The sequence below is a fragment of the Hemitrygon akajei genome, chromosome 7, assembly GCF_048418815.1.
Source record: "Hemitrygon akajei chromosome 7, sHemAka1.3, whole genome shotgun sequence".
In the NCBI taxonomy this organism is placed as follows: domain Eukaryota; kingdom Metazoa; phylum Chordata; class Chondrichthyes; order Myliobatiformes; family Dasyatidae; genus Hemitrygon; species Hemitrygon akajei.
In genome coordinates this window covers 20,648,816-20,671,386 of record NC_133130.1, presented here as the reverse complement: position 1 = coordinate 20,671,386, position 22,571 = coordinate 20,648,816, and the positions used below count along the sequence as shown (strand labels likewise).

Here is a 22,571-nt window from a genome sequence, read left to right as displayed (position 1 = left end):
TTGGAAGTTTTCATGTTTTATTGTTTTACAACATTGAATCAGTGGATTTAATTTGGCTTTTTTGTTACTGATTAACAAAAGAAGACGCTTTTGTGTCAAAGTGAAAACAGATCTCTATAAAGTGATCTAAATTAATTACAAATATAAAACTCAAAATAATCAATTGCATAAGTATTCACCCTCTTAATTTGACAGACCAAATCATCACTGGTGCAGCCAATTGGATTTAGAACTCACATAATTAGTTAAATGTAACTCACTGGTGTTCAGTCAAGGTATTTCAATTGATTGTGGTAAAAATACACCTGTGTCTGGAAGGTCCAACTGCTGGTGAGTCAGTATCCTGGCAAAAACTACACTGCGAAGACAAAAGAACACTCCAGGCAGCTCCATGAAAAGGTTATTGAAAAGCACAAGTCTAGAGCTGAATAAAAGAAAATTTCCAAGTCACTGATTATCCCTTGGAGTACAGTTAAGTCAATCATCAGGAAATGGAAAGAATATGGCACAGCTGTAAGTCTGCCTAGAGCAGGCTGTTCTCAAGAACTGAGTGACCGTGCGAGAAAGGAACTAGTGAGGGAGGCCACTAAGAAACTTATGACACCTCTGGAGGAGTTATAAGCTTCAGTGGCTGAGATGGGAGAGACCGCACATACAACAACTGTTGCCCGGGTGCTTCACCAGTTGCAGCTTTATGGGAGAGTGGCAAAGAGAAAGCCACTGTCGAAAAAAGCTCAGAGTTAGAGTTTGCCAGAAGGCATGTGGGAGACTCTGAAGTCAGCTGGAAGAAGGTTCTATGGTCTGAAGACACCAAAATTGAGCTTTTTGGCCATTGGACTAAATGCAGTGTTTGCCATAAGCCAAACACCGCACATCATCAAAAATATACCATCTCTACTGTGAAGCATGGTGGCGGTTACATCATGCTGTGGGGATGCTTCACTGCATCAGGCCCTGGAAGGCTTGAGAAGGTAGAGGGTAAAATGAATGCAGCAAAATACAGGGGAATCCTGGAGGAAAACCTGATACAGTCTGCAAGAGAACTGCGACTTGGGAGATTATTTGTTATCTAGGAAGTCAATGACCCCAAGCGTAAAGCCAAATCTACACAGAAATGGCTTCAAAACAACAAAGTTTATGTCTTGGAGTGGCCAAGTCAGAGACCAGATCTCAATCCAATTGAAAATTTGTGGCTGGATTTGAGAAAGGCTGTTCACTCACGATCTCTATGCAGAGCTTGAGCAGATTGTAAAGAATGGGGGAAAATTGCAGAGTCCAGATGTGCAAAGCTGATAGAGACCTATCCACACAGAGTGAAGGCTTTAATTGCTGCCAAAGGTGCATCTACTAAATACTGATGTGAAGGAAGTGAACACTTATGCATTCAATTATTTTGTGTTTTATATTTGTAATTAATTTAGATAATTTTGCAGAGATCTGTTTTCACTTTGACAGTTTTTTTTGTGTTGATCAATGTGAAAAAAAGCCACATGAATCCTTTGTGATTCAATGTTGTAAAACAATGAAACATGAAAACTTTCAAGGGGAGTGAATACTTTTTACAGACTCACCCTTTTCCATAATTGCCTTGAAAGTAATGACATTATGATCATTAGATGCAAAGTATTCCCTGTGCAAACTTGTGTCATCTGCCTTGTCTTTTCCCCTAATAGGAGATCTAGTTTTGAACTCTGTCTAGTTGTGAGCAATATGTACTGATTAAGGAAACTTTGCTTTGACTAACTCTTTCACATCCAGTCCTTTAAAAGTATGGGAATCCCAGTTAATATGTGAAAGGTTAAAATCACATACTATCCCAATCTTGTGTTTCTTGCAAGAGTCTGTGATCTCTCTACAAATTTGCTCCTCTAAATCCCACAAATTGTTAAGTGGTCTATAATATTATCCCATTAACGTGGTCATACATTCCTTATTCCTCAATTTCACCCATAACTGAGAGGTGTATCTGTGGAATTTGTTGCCACATGCGGCTGTGGAGGTCAAGTCATTGGGTATATTTAAGGTAGAGGTTCTTGACTAGTCAAGGCATGAAGTGATACAGGAGAAGGCAGGAGATTGGGGTTGTGAGGGAATATGGATCAGCCATGATGAAGTGGTGGAGCAGACTTGATGGGCCAAATTGCCTAATTCTGCCCCTATATCTTGTGGTTTTACAACATCTCACCAGATGAGCTCCTCAATCTGTCCTGACTGAGCACTTTTGTTACATTTTCCCTGACTATAGTGCTTCCCCCTTCCCAATTAATCCCTCCTGCTCGCTCATGTCTAGAACAATGGAACCCTGGAACATCGAGCTGCCAAAGGGCCAAGCAGAGGGAAATGGGACTAGCTGGCTTGGCAACACAGTCAGTATGGACAAGTTGGGCTGAAGGGTCTATTTTTCATTCTGTATGACACTCTGACTCAATAAGAAATTCTAAAATGACTAACAAAAACCAATATCAGCAAGTCTGATCACTTCCCAAGTAACAAAAGAATTCCCGCTGTTAATCTCCATAATGACGTACTGCTTGTTACCAATGTCACACGTAAGCAGTCAGTTTGGGGCTGTAACAATTACCATCTTCTCTTCATACTCTCTGGAATGCCCTCGTTAAGTATTACAAACAACGTGGGAAAACTTTGGGATGTAATTGCTACATGAATCTGCTGGTTTTCAATTTACAACATACAAGTAAGCAGCTGATGTAATTAGCTTTCTAGGTGTTCATTGTCTTCAGGGTCTTGCTGTCAGTAGAGGTGTAACCGCATCAATGTGTGACTTGGTACACTGGGAGGAATGTTTTAATTGAAGCAGGAACATCAATCATGGTCGACAGCTTAATAAAGATTCCATTTATCTCTGTGTATTACAGCTAAAGTGCACCTTGAAGGGACTATTCAAAATTAATTGCTGTATATTAAAAAGAAAATCGCATTGCTGTCCACAGTGTTATGTATCCTTCACAAGATCATTTATATCGGCATCAATGCCAAACTTCGAGATGATGCATTTTAACTCTTCAGCTTTGTAATTGGCCATTTTATGCCCACTAACCACCTTGTTTGAATATAATTTTTCATTATGGAAGTTATTCACTGTAACCTGTCAATAACCTTGTAAGGTTGTATTTTAATGAGCTTCTGTTCTAAATGCCGTTTAAAATCTTGTCTGGTGGTCAGTCATTCAGTTCAATAAAAGTATTTGCCTGTCGTAGCGGGTGCCACAGTAGCATAGTGGTTAGCATGATGCTATTACAACTCGGGGCTTTTCGGAGTTCGGAGTTCAATTCCGGTGCCATTCTGTAATGAGTTTGTACGTTTTTACTGTGAACCATGTGCGTTTCCTTTGGGTGCTTCGCTTTCCTCCCCCTGTCCAAAGGCGTACTGATTGGAAGGTGAATTGCTCATTGTAAATCGTGCTGTCATTAGGCTGGGGATATATTGGGGTTTGCTGGGTGGTGCAACTCATTGGGCTATAAGAGCCTGTTCCACACTGTATCTCTAAATAAAAATAAATAAAATAACATTTCTTGACGAGGATGGTCAATATCTCTGGCCATTTGTAGACTTAGCAGTTCTCCAAGGTGACAACTTGGAAGTCACACAACAATATCCTCGGCTTAGGGACAGGATAAAAAAAATTCATGACCATCATCATTTAAGTTTTGTTAACTCGGTTTCACATGTAATCTTATCAATTTAGGAACAGCTTTGCCAATAATATTTGGTGACTCCATATTAAACTATTGTCATGGTGTAATGTTCTAAGTGTTTAATACATTATTTAAATTTAATGTTTGCTTTCTCCTTTTTATCACCTGTTTTCATCCCAACTCTTCCCCTCTCGTCTTTATTCTGCATTCATTTATTGCTTTCCCACTGTACTATCTCAAAGCATTTTGTAAATAAATGATCTGTATGGATGGTGTGTGAAAATAAGTTTCCACTGTACGTGCGACAATAATAAACCAGTTACCAGTTTGTTGTAGCCCTTTCTCTTCCTAGCTCTGCCACCCCTTCCCTCACTGTTACACCCTTGACTTCATTTCTCCCCCTTACATACTTTCACTTCTTCAAAGACAGAAATTGCTGGTCGATCTTATACTTTTCCCATAGATACTGTTCAACTGACTGAGTTCTTCCAGGATTTCTATTTTTGTTTCAGATTCTGGCGAATGTTTTTATTTTTTTTCCATTCTTTAACTTTGTCTTTTTCTCTCTTGCTCTTCCCCCTGACCCACACCAGCACCCCAAAGATATTAAGCTGTATCTTTGCCAAAAGCCATCACAACTGGAATCCATCTCACGCTGTGTGTTATCAACCGTGGATCACCTCCTGCTGTTTTCACTTGTTTAATTCATGCTCTGTGTTTTAGAAAAATTACTACATTAATGTTAATTCATGCAGATTTTAGTCAATTTTGTGTTGAACCTTCAGGTCTGTGAGGAAGTAAATAGAGACATGTCGAACGATATTTCCTTCGGAATCCCTTGCATATACTTGTATCAATAGGGATGTGAAAAAGATCAAAACAGTCCTTGCTACATGCATTTGATTATCAACCTACAATGCAAATTATGTTGTTGACCCGTTTTTTTTATCAGCCTATCACCTTATATGCTTATAATTCACCTTGTGATAGTTGTAATAAGCTTTGTTTGCAAGTTCCTTCAGTTTATCTCTGCAATGGGCTTTGAGGTCTCTTCATTTTCAGGCTTCCTGCCCAGTATCCATTTATGTAGACTTGTTAGAACGACAGGTCTTTCTGGCCACTGAGCACCCATTTACATTGTATTAATCCCATGTTTTCATATCCTCCATCAATTTTGTCTTCTCCCCTCCCTCCTGATATTTACCACACTCTTGCACACCAGGATCACTGCACAGTGGTCAGTTCATGTACCAAACTCCATGTCTTTGGGATGTGTGAGTTCCTGGAGGAAACACACATGGTCATGGGGAGAGCATGCAAACTCTGCAAAGATAGCACCCGAGGTCAATATTGAACTAGGTGTTTGGTGTGAGGGAGTGGCTGTACTAACTGCATCATTGTATTGCCCAGTATTTATACTAATACTACTGATTTCCCTAAGCTCATTAATCCTATCTTTCCTTTTCCTCATTCTCTCTTTTACTTCAATATTATACAATGACATGTTTACCTTCATTGTGACATTGACCCTTGTTATTTCCCATGATAAAGTGGAGAGCATTCTAACTGACTTCATCACTGTCTGACATGGAGGGGAGGGAGAGGCTACAGCACAGGATCGAAAGAAGCTGCAGAAAGTTGTAAACTCAGTCAGCTCCATCATGGGCACCGTCCTCCCCAGTATCCAGGACATCTTCAAGGAGGGATGCCTCAAAAAGGCGGTGTCCATCATTAAGGACCCCCCATCACCCAGGCCAAGCCCTCGTCTCATTGCTATCATCAGGGAGGAGGTACAGGAGCCTGAAAGCGCATATTCAATATCAGGAACAGTTTCATCCCCTCTGTCATTGGATTTCTGAATGGACATTGAACCAATAAACACTACCTCATTACTTTCTTGCACTACTTTTTTAAAAATGTAATTCGTATTTTTTTATTACTATGTATTGCAGCCGCATAAACAAAAACTGTCATGACACATGCCAGTGATATTAAACCAGATTCTGATTCTGCTCTGCAATTACAACCCTGTTATTTTTGGCTTGGTTGCCACTTACTAATATACCTTACAATAGGTGCTTTATAACAATGGCCTTTGTTGATATTCCTGGTCTGTAGATAGTATCTGACTGTTCCCTTACAAGGGTTTGATGTAAATGTTAATCTTATTTCAGGTCTGAATTCTTTCGGCTCTATTTTGAAAATCTCTCATCCCCTTCTCGTATTTCTCATCTCATGTTTGTTTTGGAAGGAACCCATTCGGCTCAGTGAGTCCATGACCTCACCTACACACAGGGTCAGGCTGTTAGCATAACGCTTTACTGCACCATCTGTAAGATCACAGTTCAATTTCCACCTCTATTTATAAGGAGTTTGTATGTTCTCCCTCTGACCAGGTGAGTGTCGTCCAGGTGTTATGGTTTTCTCCTGTATTCCTGACATACGAGTTAGGGTTAGTAATTTGTGGGCATGCTATGTTGGTGCTGGATGCGTAGCGATACTTGTGGGCTGCCCTCGCTGGACATCTCAGGCAGTGTTGGTCATTGACGTAAATCAATGCACTTTCTTCTATGTTTTGATGTTTCAAGGCACTTGTGACAAGCAAAGCTAATTTTTAATCTTTATCCTCCTACCTCAGAGCATTCCTACTTTCCTATAAAATCTTTTCTCCCATCTGCCTCACTCGGCTCAGTTTCTACCACCCATGTGCAATGGGGGTAATTGACAACAGAGATTGGGATCTGTGGTTGTGAAGCAGCTGCATCTGGTTTCCTTAAGTTTTGTTTGCTCTGAAGTGTCAGGTGTGGGTCAAATGTGGTTTTATTTTTATTGGGCCATGTTTTAAACCGTGATACCCATGGGTGGGAGAAGTATTCGAAAGGCAAGTTGTTAACAAGAGAAGTCAAAGCCAACATGAGGTGCAAAGAGAGGGCATATAGTCTAACCAAAATGAGTGTATTGGGGAGCTAAGCAAGTCATTCAGAAGGAAAAAGATGGAATATGAAAGTCAGCTCACCAATAATATTAAAGAGGGTACCAAAACTTTCTTCAGATATCTAAAGTGCAAAAGAGATGTGAGAGTTGATATCAGTCCCTGAAAAATGATGCTGCAGAGGTAGTAGTAGGGGACAAGAAAATGGCGGAAGGACTGAATAAGTATTTTGCATCAGTCTTCATTATGGAAGATACTAGCAGTATGCTTAAAGTTCGATAATGTCAGGGGGCAGAAGTGTGTGAAGTTGCCTTTACTCGGGAGAAGGTTCTTGGGAAACTGAAAGGTCTGAAGGTCGGTAAGTCACTTGGACCAGATGGTATGCACCCCAGGGTTCTGAAAGAGGTGGGTGAAGAGATTGTAGAGGCATTAGTAATGATCTTTCAGGAATCACTAGATTCTGGAATGGTTCCGGAGGACTGGAAAATTGTAAAGATGTTGGAGTCTATTGTTAAGGATGAGGTTTTGGGGTACTTGGAGGCACATGATAAAATAGGCCATGGTCAGAATGATTTCCCCAAGGGAAAGTCTTGCCTGACAATTTTATCGGAATTCTTTGAAGAAATAACAAGCAGGATAGACAATGGAGAATTGGTTGATATTGTATATTTGGATTTTCAGAAGACCTTTGACAAGGTGTCACACATGAGGCTGCTTAACAAGCCCATGGTATTACAGGTAAGATACCAGCATGGATAGAGCAGTGTTTGATTGGCAGGAGGCAAAGAGTAGGGATAAAGGAAGCACTTTCTGGTTGGCTGCCGGTGACTAGTGGTTTTCCACTGGTTTCTGTGTTGGGACCGTCTCTTTTTATGTTACATGTCAATGATATGGATGATGGAATTGATGGCTTTGTTGTAAAGTAAAGATAGGTGGAGGGGCAATTAGTTTTGAGGACGTAGAGATGCTACAGAAGGACTTAGAGGGATTAGGAGAATGGGCAAAGAAGTGGCAGATGGAGTACAGTATTAGGAGGTGTATGATCGTGAACTTTGGTAGAAGAGGTAAAAGGGTCAGCTATTTTCCAAAATGGAGAGAAAATTCAAAAATCAGAGGTGCATGGACTTGGGAGTCCTTATGCAGGATTCCTCAAAGATTAATTTTTAGGTTGGTGTTGAGGATGGCAAATGCAATGTTCAAGGGGACTAGAATATAAAAGCAAGGACGTAATGATGAGGCTTTATAAAACACTGGTGAGGCCTCACTTGGGGTATTATGAGCAGTTTTGAGCTCCTTATCTAAGAATGGATGTGCTCTCATTGGAGAGGGTTCAAAGGAGGTTCACGAAAATGATTCTGGGTTTGAAATACTTGTGTGTGAAGAGTATTTGATGGCTGTGGGCCTATACTCATTGGAATTCATAAGAATGAGGGGTGACCTGATTGAAACCTATTGAATGTTGAAGGCCCTCGATAGAGTGAATGTGGAGAAAATATTTCCTATGGTGGGGGAGTCTAGGAACAGCCTTCGAATGGAGATGAGGAGGAACAACTTTAGCCAGAGGGTGTTGAATCGTGAATTTGTTGCCAAAGGAGGCTGTGGTGGCCATATCATTGGGTGCATTCAAGGCAGATGTTGATAAATTCTTGATTCGGCAGGGCATGAAGAGATAAGGGAGAATCATGGAGATTGGGACTGAGAGGGAAAATGGATTGGTCATGGTAAAATGGTGGAGCAGAATCAATGGGCCAAATAGTCTAGTTCTGCTCCTCTATCTTATGGTCTTTATTTATTATAAGTATTATTATTTCTTTTTTTTCTTTCTTTTTATATTTGCACAGTTTGTTGTCTTTTGCACACTACTTATCCACCCTGTTGATGTGGTATTTCATTGATTCTATTATGGTTATTGGAGTTATTGAGTATGCCCACAAGAAAATGAATCTCATGGTTGTATATGATGGCATATGCATTTTGATAATACATTTACTTTGAACGGTGAGTAATCCAGACGAGTAACTGCTGTGGTTGTGGAGTGTCGTGTATTTAAGGATGCAGTCTGTGTAAAGTAATTAATTCCAGAACCTCTTAGATGGGTCAACCCTGACATTTCCATGTTGTAGGAGGTATTAACAACTAAGAATCTAGCTATTATTATTGAAGCTGTGCTTGTCTGGAAAGAATGCAGAATAATTATCCCATCTCAATACTGTTGATGATTATCTCAGGTCCATGATGGCTTTTAGTTTGACCATTTGGTGCCTACTTCTTATGGGCACATCACATCAGTGTATTGCAAGGGACAAGTGCAGGAAGGAGAGAAGCCTATCAGGATGGATCATAGCTTGATATGACAACCGCTCTGCCCAAGACCGCAAGAAATCACAGTCTCCCCTCCGCTGACTCAGTCTACTCTTCCTACTACCTTGGGAAAGCAGCCGAAGTAATCAAAGACCCACTTACTCCCCGGACGTTCCCTCTTCTCTCTTCCCATAGGGTGGAAATACAGAAGTGAAAGCACATACCACTAGGCTAAAGGACACTGTTAGAAGAATCTTGAATGGACCTGTATGCTATCAGAATCAGTTTTAATATCTCCAGTGTGTATATATGTATATACACACACACACACATACATACATAAAATAGTTAAAATAAGTAAGTAGTGCAAAAATAGAAATAAAAATATAGTGATATTTGGATTCAATGGATTCAATATCCATTCAGAAATTGGATGGCAGAGGGGGAAGAAGCTGTTCCTGAATTGTTGAGTGTGTCCCTTCAGGCTCCTGTACCTCTTCCCTGATGGTAGCAGCGAGAAGAGGGCATGTTCTGGCTGATGGAGGTCCTGAATGATGGATGCTATGTTTTTGAGACACCGCTCCTTGAGGATGCCCTGGAAACTACAGAGGCTAATATCCATGATGGAGCTGACAAAGTCTCTGCAGCCTACTTCAATCCTGTGTAGTAGCCCCCACCTCCTCCCCCACCCCCCCGTACCAGACAGTGCTTCAGCCAGTTAAAATGTTCTCCATGGTACATCTGTAGAAATTTTCGAGTGTTTCTACAATAAAGATGAACTCTTGGTCTCTCATCATGGGCTTTTGCTTGTCTACTCACATTGCACTTTCTCTGTAACTGTAACGCAATATTCTGCGCTATGTTTTGCTACGCTTATACACAATATAATTAACTTGGAATGATCTGTCTGGAGGTTGTGAAAACAAAAGCTTTTCACTCTATCTCACTGTGACAGTAACAAACCAAGTATCAGCTGCCAAGTCGAAGAGACAGCCAGTGTATTGTACTACCTCTCACTGTATCTCGCTGTGACAGTGAGAAACCAAATGTCAATTTTGCCACTATCTAAAAGGAGTTTGTATGTACATTTTTATAGTATCTTCAATGTTCTGTAAAGTATAGGATTGTTAGCCTTGTTCTGAGCGACTTGGGCTCCCCATCTGTTTTGCAAAATAGCTTGGAATCCTGGTTTAACATGTCATCTACAGGAGAAAATCTGCAGATGCTGGAAATCGAGCAACACACACACCATGCTGGAGGAACTCTGCAGGCCAGGCAGCATCTATGGAAAGAGTAAACAGTCGATGTTTCGGGCCGAGACTCTTTTTCCCGTAGATGCTACTATGCCTGCTGAGCTCCTCCAGCATCTTGTGTGTGTTGTTAACGTGTCATTTGATAGATGGTCCATTTCACGATGGCATTTTCACTCTCCCTTTGATCCAAAGTCACAACTTAACTTTACTCCAGGGTAACCATGGAAGCACAGTTGACACGCTGTAGAAACAAGAGGTAGGTCAAGGGGTAGCCTGCTGTCGAGCCCTTGCCCCCATCCGCTGGAAACGCGACAGACTCCAGTGAGGTGCCTTGTTTTGAGCTTCATTGGGAGGTGGAAGATGAAGAGATGAGAGGGCAATCTTCTGCTTTATCTCATTGTGTTGTAAAGATGGTTCCATGTGCTCTCCAGAGTATTTTTACTGTAAATCTTGGGGATCTGCAAGCATATAATTGGGCCCTTACACTACCATTTTTTTGGGTCATTAACGCCCAGTCAGAGCACAGAAATGCACATCCCCGTCTGGTGTTTTATAGATGTAAGGCTGCTTAATTGTCCAGTCCGCCTGAAGGACAATTAAATTAATTTCTGCATTTTTTAATCCTCTTGCATTCCCCCTTTGTGCCTCGGATGTTCTAGTCAGACGCGTGTTATTCGCTTTTTAGCTACATTTTCTCTTCTGAATCACCTCTTGGCTATTTTTGTAAAATATCAAATCTGTTTCAGATTTTGGATGATTGGCTCAGGAAACACAAGGCAATCAAATCCCTGTGGTCTGGCACCTGTCCAGCTCGTTTTATCTGGCTGAGCTGTGCTGTCTTTTATGGAGGTGGATGCATCAGTTGAACTAACGCAGCAAAGATCTGGTCTTTTTTTTAACTGCTTCCACTCCTGACTCCTTTGTATTAAAGCAGACTGTACATCAGATACTAAAGAGACTTTAGCTGGTCAGACAGTCGATGCTTCGGGCTGAGACCCTTCTTCAGGACTGGAAAGGAAGGGGGGCAGAAGCCAGAATGTGGGGGGTGGGGAAGGAGTACAAGCTGGAATGTGATAGGTGAAACTCGGTGGGTGGAGGGGGGGGAAAATGAAGTAAGAAGCTGGGAGGTGATAGGTGGAAAATGTTACGGGCTGAAGAAGAAGGAATCTGATAGGAGAGGAGAGTGGACTGTAGGAGAAAGGGAAGGAGGAACGTGTTAGGCAGGTGAGAAGAGAAGGGGTGGGAGGGGAAGCCTGATTCAAATAATATATATCACATGTACACTACATCAAAACATAGTGAAATGAGTGGTTGTGTTAATAACCAACCCACTCAGATGTATTGGGGCAGCCCACAAGTGTTGCCACATATTCTGGTGCCAGCATCACCTGCCCACAATGTTCAGCAGCAACAACAGCTGAGCTGAACTGAAGAAGACAACAGCAGTCAAGCATGCACCCCCCACCCCCCACTCAACCCCCTCAGGCACACAGGGAGGCCTCTAATCCCAGGACAAGCCATCTCTGGGCCTCTAGTCCTTGACCCTGGACTCTCAGACTTGCAGACATTGGGCCTCCATCCTCCTGTGCCAGGCTCGGCCTGCAGTCCCCTACACCTGGGCTCACCAACTTCGGTCTTCGGCCTTTTGGGTTTTTTACCTCCAGATGTGCTGAGCTCTAGAATTTGACCTTTGGCTTTGGCCTTCAGACTTCGTTGACCTCTGGGTTTGACTTTCGGGCCTAACAACCCAACCTCAGGGATTGCTGACTGTCGACCATGGAGTTGTTTGGGCCTTGACTTGCAGCTTAACAATAATATTTGACTTTCCAACTAGAAGCTTGACAGAGTATCATAGGTTCGAGGAGTCTGAAGTTTTGAAAATAGTTTTCTTTTTTAAAAAAAATTTTGATGAGCAAACAAGGTAGAAACATGAGCCAATGGTTGGTGGATATACTTGAAATGAGAAAAGTACAAAGTAACAAGTTCTTGGAAGGTAAAGGACTGTATTAATTACTCAGTCAGAGGAATAGAGAAACCTTTGTGTGTAGATTTGGATATCCCTTGGTCAAGCTTAAAGCTATGAGTATTTTGATGCACTATCAATTACTCCAAAAGACTGGAAGTAGAGTAAATACTGAAAGGCTTTTATTAACAGTAAAATGGATCCACGTCCATGCTGTATGTCTGTCCTGGACTGTGGGAGGAGCAGTGACACAATCGCCTTTATTCAGGGGTCTGTGGGAGGAGCCACAGGAGCAGTCAGCAGAGGGTCGTGTCCAGGCATGTCCAGACAGATAACCCAATTACAACCTATATACATGGTTTACCACATATTTATTTGGAGGAGGCTTCTTTGTCAAAAGTTGAGCAGCACACACAAAATGCTGGGAGAACTCAGAATGTCAGGAATCATCAATGGAGGGAAATGAACTGTCGACATTTGAATTTGAATTTATTTAAATCTTACATCCATCCCACAATGTGAGGGAGTAAAAATCTTTGCGTTATGACTCCGTCACAATGTACAGACATGTGAATTTATAAGTCTAACGGCTTGTAGAAAGAAGCTGTCCCAGAGCCTGTTGGTCCTGGCTTTAATGCTGCAGTACTGTTTGCCAGACTGAAGCAGCTGAAACAGTTTATGGTCGGGGTGACTGGTGACCCAATGATCTTCCAGGCCTTCCTTCTGCACCTGCTGCTGTAAATGTCCTCAATGGAGGGAAGTTCACATCCTCAGATGCGCTGGGCTGTCCGTACCACTCTCTGCAGTGCCCAGCGATCAATGTTGGTGCAGTTCCTGTACCAGGTAGTGATACAGCCAGTCAGGATGCTGTCAGTGATGGCCCCTGTAGAAGGTGTTGAGGATTTGGGGGCTCATGCCGAACTTCTTCAGTTGCTTGAGGTGGAAGAGAAGCTGTTGTGTTTCTTTTTGCCATTCAGCCGGTGAGTACAGTCCAGGTGAGATCATCAGTGATGTGTGTACCGAGGAACTAGAAACTACTCACCCTCAGACCCATTGCTGTTGATCTGGGCCGAAACCTTTCATTAACACACACAAAATGTCAGAACCTGATTAAAAACATCGGCCATTTATTCCCCTGCCTGACTTGCTGAGTTTCTCCAGCAATTTGTGTGTTGCTGAAGATTTTGAGCATCTACAGGGCCTACCAAAAGCCAAACTTCCCAGAGGCCCAACATTTTAATTTGGATTCCCATTCACATTCTGACATGTTGGTCCACAGCTTCCTCTTCTGCCACGGTGAGGCCACCCACATGGTGGAGGAGCAATCTGTCTCGATAGCTCCCAACCTGATGGCAGGATTATCAATTTCTCCCAGTAAAAAAAAACTCCCTCCCCCTCCCCTCTTCTTTTATTCCCCATTCTTGCCTCTAACCTCTTCTCACCTGCCTATCACCTCCCTGTGGGTTCCCTCCTCCTTCCTTTTCTCCTGTGGTCCACTCTCCTCTCCTATCAGTTTCCTTCCTCTCCAGCCCTTTATCTTTCCTACCCACCTGGTTTCACCCATCTCCTATTAGCTATCCTGTTGATGCACCATCAATAACTCTCAAAGACGTGAGTCGAGATAGGCTTTTATTAGCTGGAAGAAAGCAGCGTCAGCAGCAAGAGCCCACCACACAACATCCTGGAGACTGAGGGAGGAGCAGTGTCTCCAATTGCCTTTATACAGGGGTCTGTGGGAGGAGCTACAGGAGCAGTCAGCAGGGGGGGCGTGTCCAGACAGATATATGTAGTTCACCACATTCACCTCCCCCCCCCACAATTTTAAAAGAGACTCCCCATGGGGCGAAGTTTCTTACAAGTATATTTACAGGTTAAGTCTATCAGGTGGTCGAATCTGTCGCTGCGATCTACGTAGCTCCGGCTGTGATTGCACCGGTGACGGTGGTTGTGCTGGTTCCGGCCTGACTTGAGGTGTCAGCCCATTAGGCGTCAGTGATCCCTCATGTGTATGTGAGGCGCCTGGTATGGGAGTGTCGTGAGGAGTCTGTGTAGGGCTTGGTGTGCGCGGTGTCAGGTGGGTATACACCTCGGTGGGTACAGGGTTCATAGTTACCGTGGAGTGTTCGGGGTAGTGGTCTGCTGCTCCTGCGGGCGCCAGGTCGCGGACGGAGACCGTGTCCTCCCGCCCATCAGGTAAGACCACGTAGGCATACTGGGGGTTCGCATGTAGAAGGTGAACCCTCTCGACCAGCGGGGAGTATTTATTGCTCTGCGCAGCACTGGCCCTGGGAACGTCAGCCAAGCCAGTAGGGTGGTCCCAGTGGCAGACTTCCTGGGAAAAGAAACGAGGCACTCATGAGGGGTGGCATTGGTGGACGTACATAACAGAGAGCGGATGGAGTGGAGTGCCTCGGGGAGGACCTCCTGCCATTGAGAGACCAGCAACCCCTTTGACTTAAGGGCTAAAAGTGTGGCCTTCCACACTGTGGCATTCTCCCTCTCCACCTGTCCATTTCCCCGGGGATTATAGCTCGTGGTCCTACTAGTAGCAATGCCCCTAGCCAGCAGGTACTGGCGCAGCTCGTCACTCATAAAGGAGGACCCTCTATCACTGTGGATATAGCAGGGATATCCGAACAGAGTGAAGAGCTGGCGCAGGGCTTTTATGACGGACGTGGCAGTGGTGTCGGGGCAGGGGATGGCAAAGGGGAACCGCGAGTACTCGTCGATAATGTTGAGAAAGTAGGCATTGCGGTCAGTGGAGGGAAGGGGGCCCTTAAAGTCAACACTCAGTCGCTCAAAGGGGCGGGTGGCCTTGATAAGTTGCGCCTTTTCAGGACGGTAGAAGTGTGGTTTGCACTCAGCGCAGACTTGGCAGTCCCTGGTCAGCGTCCTGATGTCCTCAAGGGAGTAAAGCAGGTTCTGGGCTTTCACGAAATGGTAAAATCGGGTGACCCTCGGGTGGCAAAGATCTGCATGGAGGGCGTATAGCTGGTCGAGCTGTGCGCTGGCACATGCTCCCCGGGATAGGGCATCAGGGGGCTCATTGTGCCTTCCAGGCCGGTACAGGATATCATAGTTGTAGGTGGAGAGTTCTATTCTCCACCACAAAATTTTATCATTTTTGATTTTGCCCCTCTGTTGGTTGCTGAACATGAACACAACTGAGCGCTGGTCGGTCAGCAAGGTGAACCTTTTGCCGGCGAGATAGTGCCTCCAGTGCCTAATAGCTTCCACTATGGCCTGGGCTTCTTTCTCCACCGCGGAGTGCCGAATTTCAGGGCCTTGAAGGGTACGAGAAAAGAATGCTACTGGCCTGCCTGCCTGATTGAGGGTAGCAGCCAGCGCGAAGTCGGAGGCGTCACTCTCTACTTGGAAGGGAATGATCTCGTCCATCGCATGCATCGTTGCTTTGGCAATGTCCCCTTTAATGCGGCTGAAGGCCGTGCGGGCCTTGGCAGAGAGGGGAAATGTGGTGGACTTGACCAGGGGGCGGGCCTTGTCCGCGTAATGAAGGACCCATTGGGCGTAATAGGAAAAGAAGCCCAGGCACCATCTGAGGGCTTTGAGAGTGGTGGGAAGAGGGAGTTCATGGACTCGCGAGTGGCAGCAGCTGAGGTCGATTGGCCGGGTGGCGGGGTCTGCGGCGTCCACAGGGCCAGCGGGAGATCGCCTGGCTGGACAGCGTCAGCGTTGTGCAGAGCAGCCTCCACCATGTCGGCCAGCTCAATTGCCGAGCGTAAGGTAAGATCGGCGTTTTCCAGCAGCCGCTGGCACATCTACACTGACCTGATCCCCGTAACGAAGGCGTCTCGTACCAGGAGCTCCGCATGCTGTTCCGCCGTCAGTCCTCTGCAGTCGCAGGCCCGCACGAGTGTCTGTAGGGCCTGGACAAACTCAGTGCTCGACTCTCTGGCCCGCTGCCACCGCGTCACTAAGCAATGTCTTACGTAGACGGTGTTCACCAGCCGCAGGTACTGTCTTTTGAGGACGTCCAGTGCCCCTTGGTATGTCGGCAGGTTCCTGATAAGGGAGTATACCTTCGGACTGACTCTGGAGAGGAGGATTTTGTGCATGATAGCAGGCTCAGTCACGGGAATCTCTTCCAGGTATGATTGGAAGCATGCAAGCCAGAGTTCAAAGGCAATAGCTGCTTCTGGGGCTTGAGGATCAATGTCCAATTTTTTCGGACGTAAAATACTTTCCATGTTTTAAAATTCCAGCTAATAAAATTGATGCACCATCAATAACTCTCGGAGACGTGAGTCAAGATAGGCTTTTATTAGCTGGAAGAAAGCACAGTCAGCAGCGTCAGCAGCAAGAGCCCACCACACAACATCCTGGAGACTGAGGGAGGAGCAGTGCCTCCAATCGCCTTTATACCGGGGTCTGTGGGAGGAGCCACAGGAGCAGTCAGCAGGGGGGCGTGTCCAGACAGGTATATGTAGTTCACCACACCTGTTCCCTCCCCCCCATCTTTTTATTCTGGCATCTTCCCCTTCTGTTGCATAGTGGGGGAATTGAGGGTAATGGGGAAAAGGCAGGTAGGTGGAGATGAGTCCATGATCAGCCATGATCTTATTGAATCGCGGAGGTGACCCATCCCTGCTCCTATTCCTTATGTTCCATTCCAGTCCTGAAGAAGGGTCTAAGCCTGAAACATCGATTTCCATAGATGCTGCCTGCTGAGTTCCTCCAGCATTTTGTGTGTGTTGCTTTGGATTCCCAGCAGAATCTCTTGTGTTTATGATCTGCAGAATCTCTTGTTTTCCTCAAATGATGATTTCAGCAGAGTCTTGGCAGGAAGTGATCACATCTGTGCCTCTCTTTCATTGAATGGATATTAAGGGAATTTGAGGTTAGTACAGAAAACTACACATTAAGTAAAAGATAAGCCATGATCTTAATGAATGGCAAAAATGACATGGACGTCCAAATTACGTACTCATGCTTGTATTTCTTAGTTTCAGTGGACTGGCCATGGTGAAGCAAATCTCAATGCAGAGACCTGAGTGCAAATATCTGGCACCTGTCTCGAGTGCAGTTCTGAGGTATCTTGGTTGTGTGATTAAATGTGTCCTTCTGGGTTGATGTAAAGCCTAGCCTTTCAAACTGGTGGGCATGTGTCCCTAATGTTTTCTGCTAAAGCTAGAAATGGATGCAATTTTTGAAAACACAGCTTTTTTTCAGAATGGAGAATATGTACAGAGGTGGGGAATATGATGCAGAGAAAACAAATCTCTTTGCATTAGGTATTCTGGCCTCTAGAGGCACAGTTCATTTTATATAAACATTACTTCCTAAATGCAAGTTGCTTTTTGTACCATTTCCTGCATGGATTAATTTTGATTCAATTTGAAGCGTACAATGGAGAGACGCACATCTTCATCCATTCTTTATATACCCTTGAAACAGCAATATCTGTGAGTCTTAAGATTTTGGTAATATTGGTAAAGATTTAGAGTCGTTGAAAAGTACAGCACAGAAGCAAGCCCTTCAGCCCATCTGCTCCATTCCAAACCATTTAAATTGCCTAGTCCCAATTATGGATTAACTAACATGAGAGCTAGTCTTCAGGAAATAAAACCTGTACACAATTTAACTTCCAGCTGATACTTATTGGCTTGTGTAACTGATCATTCCGATTCTTCTCCTGTTGAAACTCCGTAGGGAAAGACAACAGATGAATGTTCCTGCTATTAGCATGTTGTTACGGGTGTATCCCTGCCAGATGAAGCACATTTCAGGAGTGATCTGTTCTTTTCACTGAATGGTAGCATAGCGGTTATCACCATGCAACTACAGCACCAGTGGCTGCGTGTTCAATTCCTGTCGTTGTCTACAAGTAGTTTGTACGTTCTCCCTGTGACCTTGCGGGTTCCTCTGGGTGCTCCGGTTGGTTAATGGATGCAGTTTGGCAGTGCGGACTTCTACGCTGGAAGGGCCTTTACTGTCTTTAAGTAAATAATATAAATAAAGTTTACCAATTGTGCATGTATGTGATTATGGCAATTGAAATTAGTTAATTGTGTTGAAGTGTAAAAGAGTGTCAGAAGTGTGAACTTCTCTTGGATGGTGTCTCTCTCAACTCTCCCACTCTCACTCACTCACTCACTCTCACTCACTCTCACTCTCACTCTCTCACTCACACTCATTCACACTCACTCACTCACACACTCTCACTCACTCACTCTCACTCTCTCACTCACTCTCACTCTCACTCACTCACTCTCACTCTCTCACTCACACTCATTCACACTCACTCACTCACACACACACACACACACACACACACACATTCTTACTGTCTCATTCACGCTCACTCTCTCACTCACTCACTCACTCACTCACTCACTCACTCACTCACTTACTCACTGTCTCTCTCACTCAAAACTTGTATTTTTTGCCAGTTACAGCTGCTGTGTGGCTCAGTTCTGGTCAGTCACAACAGCCTGCTCAACCATCCCTTTCAAAGACAATTATTTGGTTGTTATATCACTGAATATTTTTGTGGGAACTGGCAGTTTACAAATTGCCCATCATGATTTTCATGTTATCGATTTTCCAGTGACAATGCTTACAAAAATATATTGCTTTGTTGGCTGTAACATGACTTGGGACATAGTGCAGTCAAAGGGGTCACTATCTGAATGCTTTATATCTTAAGTAACTTACAGTGGGTAGATGGACAATGATGAGCTTCTCCATGTTCTGTGTAAAAGTCTTGGGCACCCTAGAGAACATGAGAAATTCTGCCAATGCTGGAAATCCAAAGCAGCACACACAAAATGCTGGAGGAACTCAGCAGGTGAGACAGCATCTATGCAAGTGAATAAACAGTCAAATTTCCAGGCTGAGACCCTTCTTCAGAACTGGGCTAGATATATGCAGAGGTTCCCAACCTGGGGTCCATGGATCCCTTGCTTAATGGTAGGGCTCCATGGCCTGAAAATGTTGGGAACTCCTGTTTTATCTGGTTTAAGATGGTATGGCTTCCACGGAATCCTGATCTCAACATCATGGAGGCTGTCTGGGATTACGAGGAGAGACAGAAGCAAGCGAGACAGTCAAAGTCTGTAGAAGAACTGTGGCAAGTTACCAGCTGAATTTCTTATAAAGACTGCACAACGGTGCACCTAAGAGAATTAATTCATTTTAAAGGCAAAAGTGGTCACCAAATACTGATTTGATTTAGTTTTTTGCTGTTTACTGCTCTTCATAGTATTTTTTAATATTTAGAAACTTTTCATTTCATTATTTTTGAAAGCATTTTCAATTTACGGAAGTGTTTTACCTATGCCTCAGACTCTTGTATAGTGCTGCAAGACACTGACCAGAAGAACGCAATAGCCAACCACTTCCGTCAAAAAATTTGCCAAGAACAATCATCGCCCACATCATATGACACAGTACATAATGATGATGTATGACATCACAGGACGTAGAACAGTACAGCGCAGGAACATAATGAACATAGGCAGCTAAATCTCTTCTGCTTGTACCCGATCCATGCCCATACATTTTGTTTATATGTCTATCTCACAGTTGCTTAAACACCGCTATTGCATTTGGGTCCACCACCATCCCTGGCTGCCTTAAATGAACGCCTTTTACTACTTGACTTTTCTACCCAGTGAGGAAGATTTTGGCTGTCAATCCTATGGAGATATGTCTCTACCAAAGGACATGTAAGGCACTCCTTCCCTCCTCCAGCCTGCAGTTTGCATTGCTATTGAGTGGTATATACACTTCAGTTACAGGCTGTCTCTGGTAAAAAGACTCTTACTAGGAAATGGTTATCACAGGAGAGCCCAACTTTAAATGCATAGATGGAAATTACAATGGACATTTACATAATGGAGAAGATAACAGCATCTGTTAATCATAAGCTGGAACAATTTGATTCATACTGGGAAAAATAGTTTAACTACATAATGCCTCATAGGCCTGATTTTATTCTCACAAATCAATGAATATGTTGTAAAAAAAGATCAGTCCCTACTTGTATATAGTTTTTTCCTTTTGCTTGTTTTTTGTCTCTACTCTTTTCTATAAGTGTATACCTCAGATAAATACTATGTGGAGATTTGTGACATATATGATTATATGATGTATATGTACAATGTCTGAAATACATCTTATGAAAATGTTTGATGATGAACTTCAATAAAAAAAATAAATTGCAGTTACAGCCTGCCTTCAGAAGTAGATGAACAAGCCCAGATATTACCTTGGTTACCCTTGGGCAAGGTATAGCATCTACTTAACCCCTCCCCTCTCCAATCGGGGTCACGTGAGGCCATGGGAGCAGATGGTGGATGGTCGTATGAGCAGCTGATGCTTATCACAAGTCCTGGTTATGCGACCAACTGACAGCAGGCAGACAATCTCTGAAGAGCATTGATAATGGATGGGGTCACCCGTCTTGTAAAGGCACTGCCCAATGGCAAACCATTTCTGTAGAAAAATTTGCCAAGAACAACCATGGTTATGAAAAGCCAATGATAACCCACGTCAAACAATGTAGCATAAAAACGAATGAACAAGCTATCTTGTCCATCCTTCTCATTATTGTCATAGAAGTTTCAGGTGTTCGCAGAGGGGAAGAAAAGCAGAAAAAGAAGGGACAGCAATAATTTCATTCATGAAAGTGATGAGTAGGTGGGAAAATAACTATTTACCTTCTTAACACTAAATATGTTTTCATAATTGAGAGGGGCACAGTTGAGAATGATATCAAGTCGGGGCAGAACTTGATTCAGCTCACTAAAGCTAACCCTGATGTGCACATAATGAACTACACCCTTTCACCTCCTCCCTTATCCCCATTCAGGGCCCCAAAAGGTCCTTCCAGCCGAGGTATCATATCACCTGCGAATCTGCCAGGGTTGTGTATGGTGTCTGGTGCTCTCAATGCAGCCTTCTCTACATTGGTGAGTCGCTCTGTAAATTGGGGTCTGCTTTGTTGAGCACCTCTGCTCCATCCAGCAAAAGCGGAACTTCCTGCTGGCCAAACGTTGCAATTCCAGTTCCCATTCCTGTTCTGACTTGTTGGTCTATGGCCTCTTGGAGCAAGATAAGGTCACCTTTGAGGTGTAGGAGCAGCACCTTATATTCAGATTGGGTGGCCTTGAACCTATGAAATGAATATTGATTTCTCCTTCCAGTAAAAATAAAATTCTCTCTTCTGTTCCCCACTCTGATGTCTTGTCTCTTGTCATCTGCCTGTCACCCTCTTCCTTCTCGTTCTCTTATGGTGCCCTCTCGTATCAGATTCCTTCCTCTCCAGCCTGTTACCTTTCCAACCCACCTGGCTTCACCTAGAATTTTCTAGCTATCCACTTTCCTTCCCCCTCCCCTCCCACTTTTTTATTCTGGTGTCTTCTGCCTTCCTTTCTAGTGCTGACTGTTTAGTCATTTCCATAGAAGCTTGCTGAGTTCCTCCAGCATCTTGTGTGTGCTGCTCCCTGCTAGCTGCCTGCATTCAGCCCGACTTCCTCCATCCCCTACCCACCATGCCTCCGTTCCAAATGCCTCTATTGCAGTTGTACCTGCCTTCACCTCTTCCCCTGGCAGCTCATTCCAAGTGCGCACTACCCTTCAGCCTCCACGTCCTTCTCCTGGTCAGTTCTGTTTACAAGTATTCCTTTTAGATATTGCTCTCATCGCCTGTCTGTATGCACTGAGAGCCCCTCTCATCCAGAAGGGGACCTATTCTTTTCAGAGCCACACTTGCCTTTTACTGCTTGAGGATTTGAGTGCACGTGAAAGATATTTTACTAGAATTATTGGTGTGGCTGTACCTGGAGAAATGTGCATTACTTTTCTCTTCCTGCTTTAATATCATCGGCATATGTCGCAAAATTGTTAACTTAGTGGCAGCACTACAATGCAAAGCACGATAATGTAAAAAATGTAAATCAGTTCCAGTAATTTTATTTATGTATATTAATAATTAAATTACAAATACTGCCAAAACAGAAATAATAAAAGAGTGAGGTGGTCTTCATGGGCTCAATGTCTGTTTAGGAATCGGATGACAGAGGGGAAGAAGCTGTTTCTGTGTGGCTGAGTGTGTGCCTTCAGGCTTCTGTCCCTCATTCCTGAGGGTAACATTTGGAAGAGGACATGTCATGGGTGATGGAGGTCCTTAATGATGGACGTCACCTATCTGAGGCATTGCTCCTTGAAGATGTTGTGGATACTTTGGAGGCTAGTGCCCAAGATGGAGCTGAGTAATTTTACAACCTTCTGTAGCTTGTTTTGAAGTAGCCCCCCCCCCCCAAACCAGAAAGTGACGTAGCCTGTCAGAGGGATGCAACTCGATCGGGAATATATGGTTGTTATCAATATCGCTGAAACCACACTGTGCAGACCTGTTGCTGGATTAGTGGGCCAGTCACAGGAAAGAAATTGCGCAGGCTTTCTAAAACAAAAGCGAGCGGCAGGTGTTTTGAAATATATCA

The 22,571-nt window shown here is 43.9% G+C and overlaps 1 protein-coding gene across 2 annotated transcripts in view; it reads left to right on the top strand.

Moving 5' to 3' along the window:
* smyd3 (SET and MYND domain containing 3) overlaps window positions 1–22,571 on the top strand; it is a 998,764-nt gene that overhangs the window by 238,855 nt on the left and 737,338 nt on the right. The window lies entirely within an intron of this gene.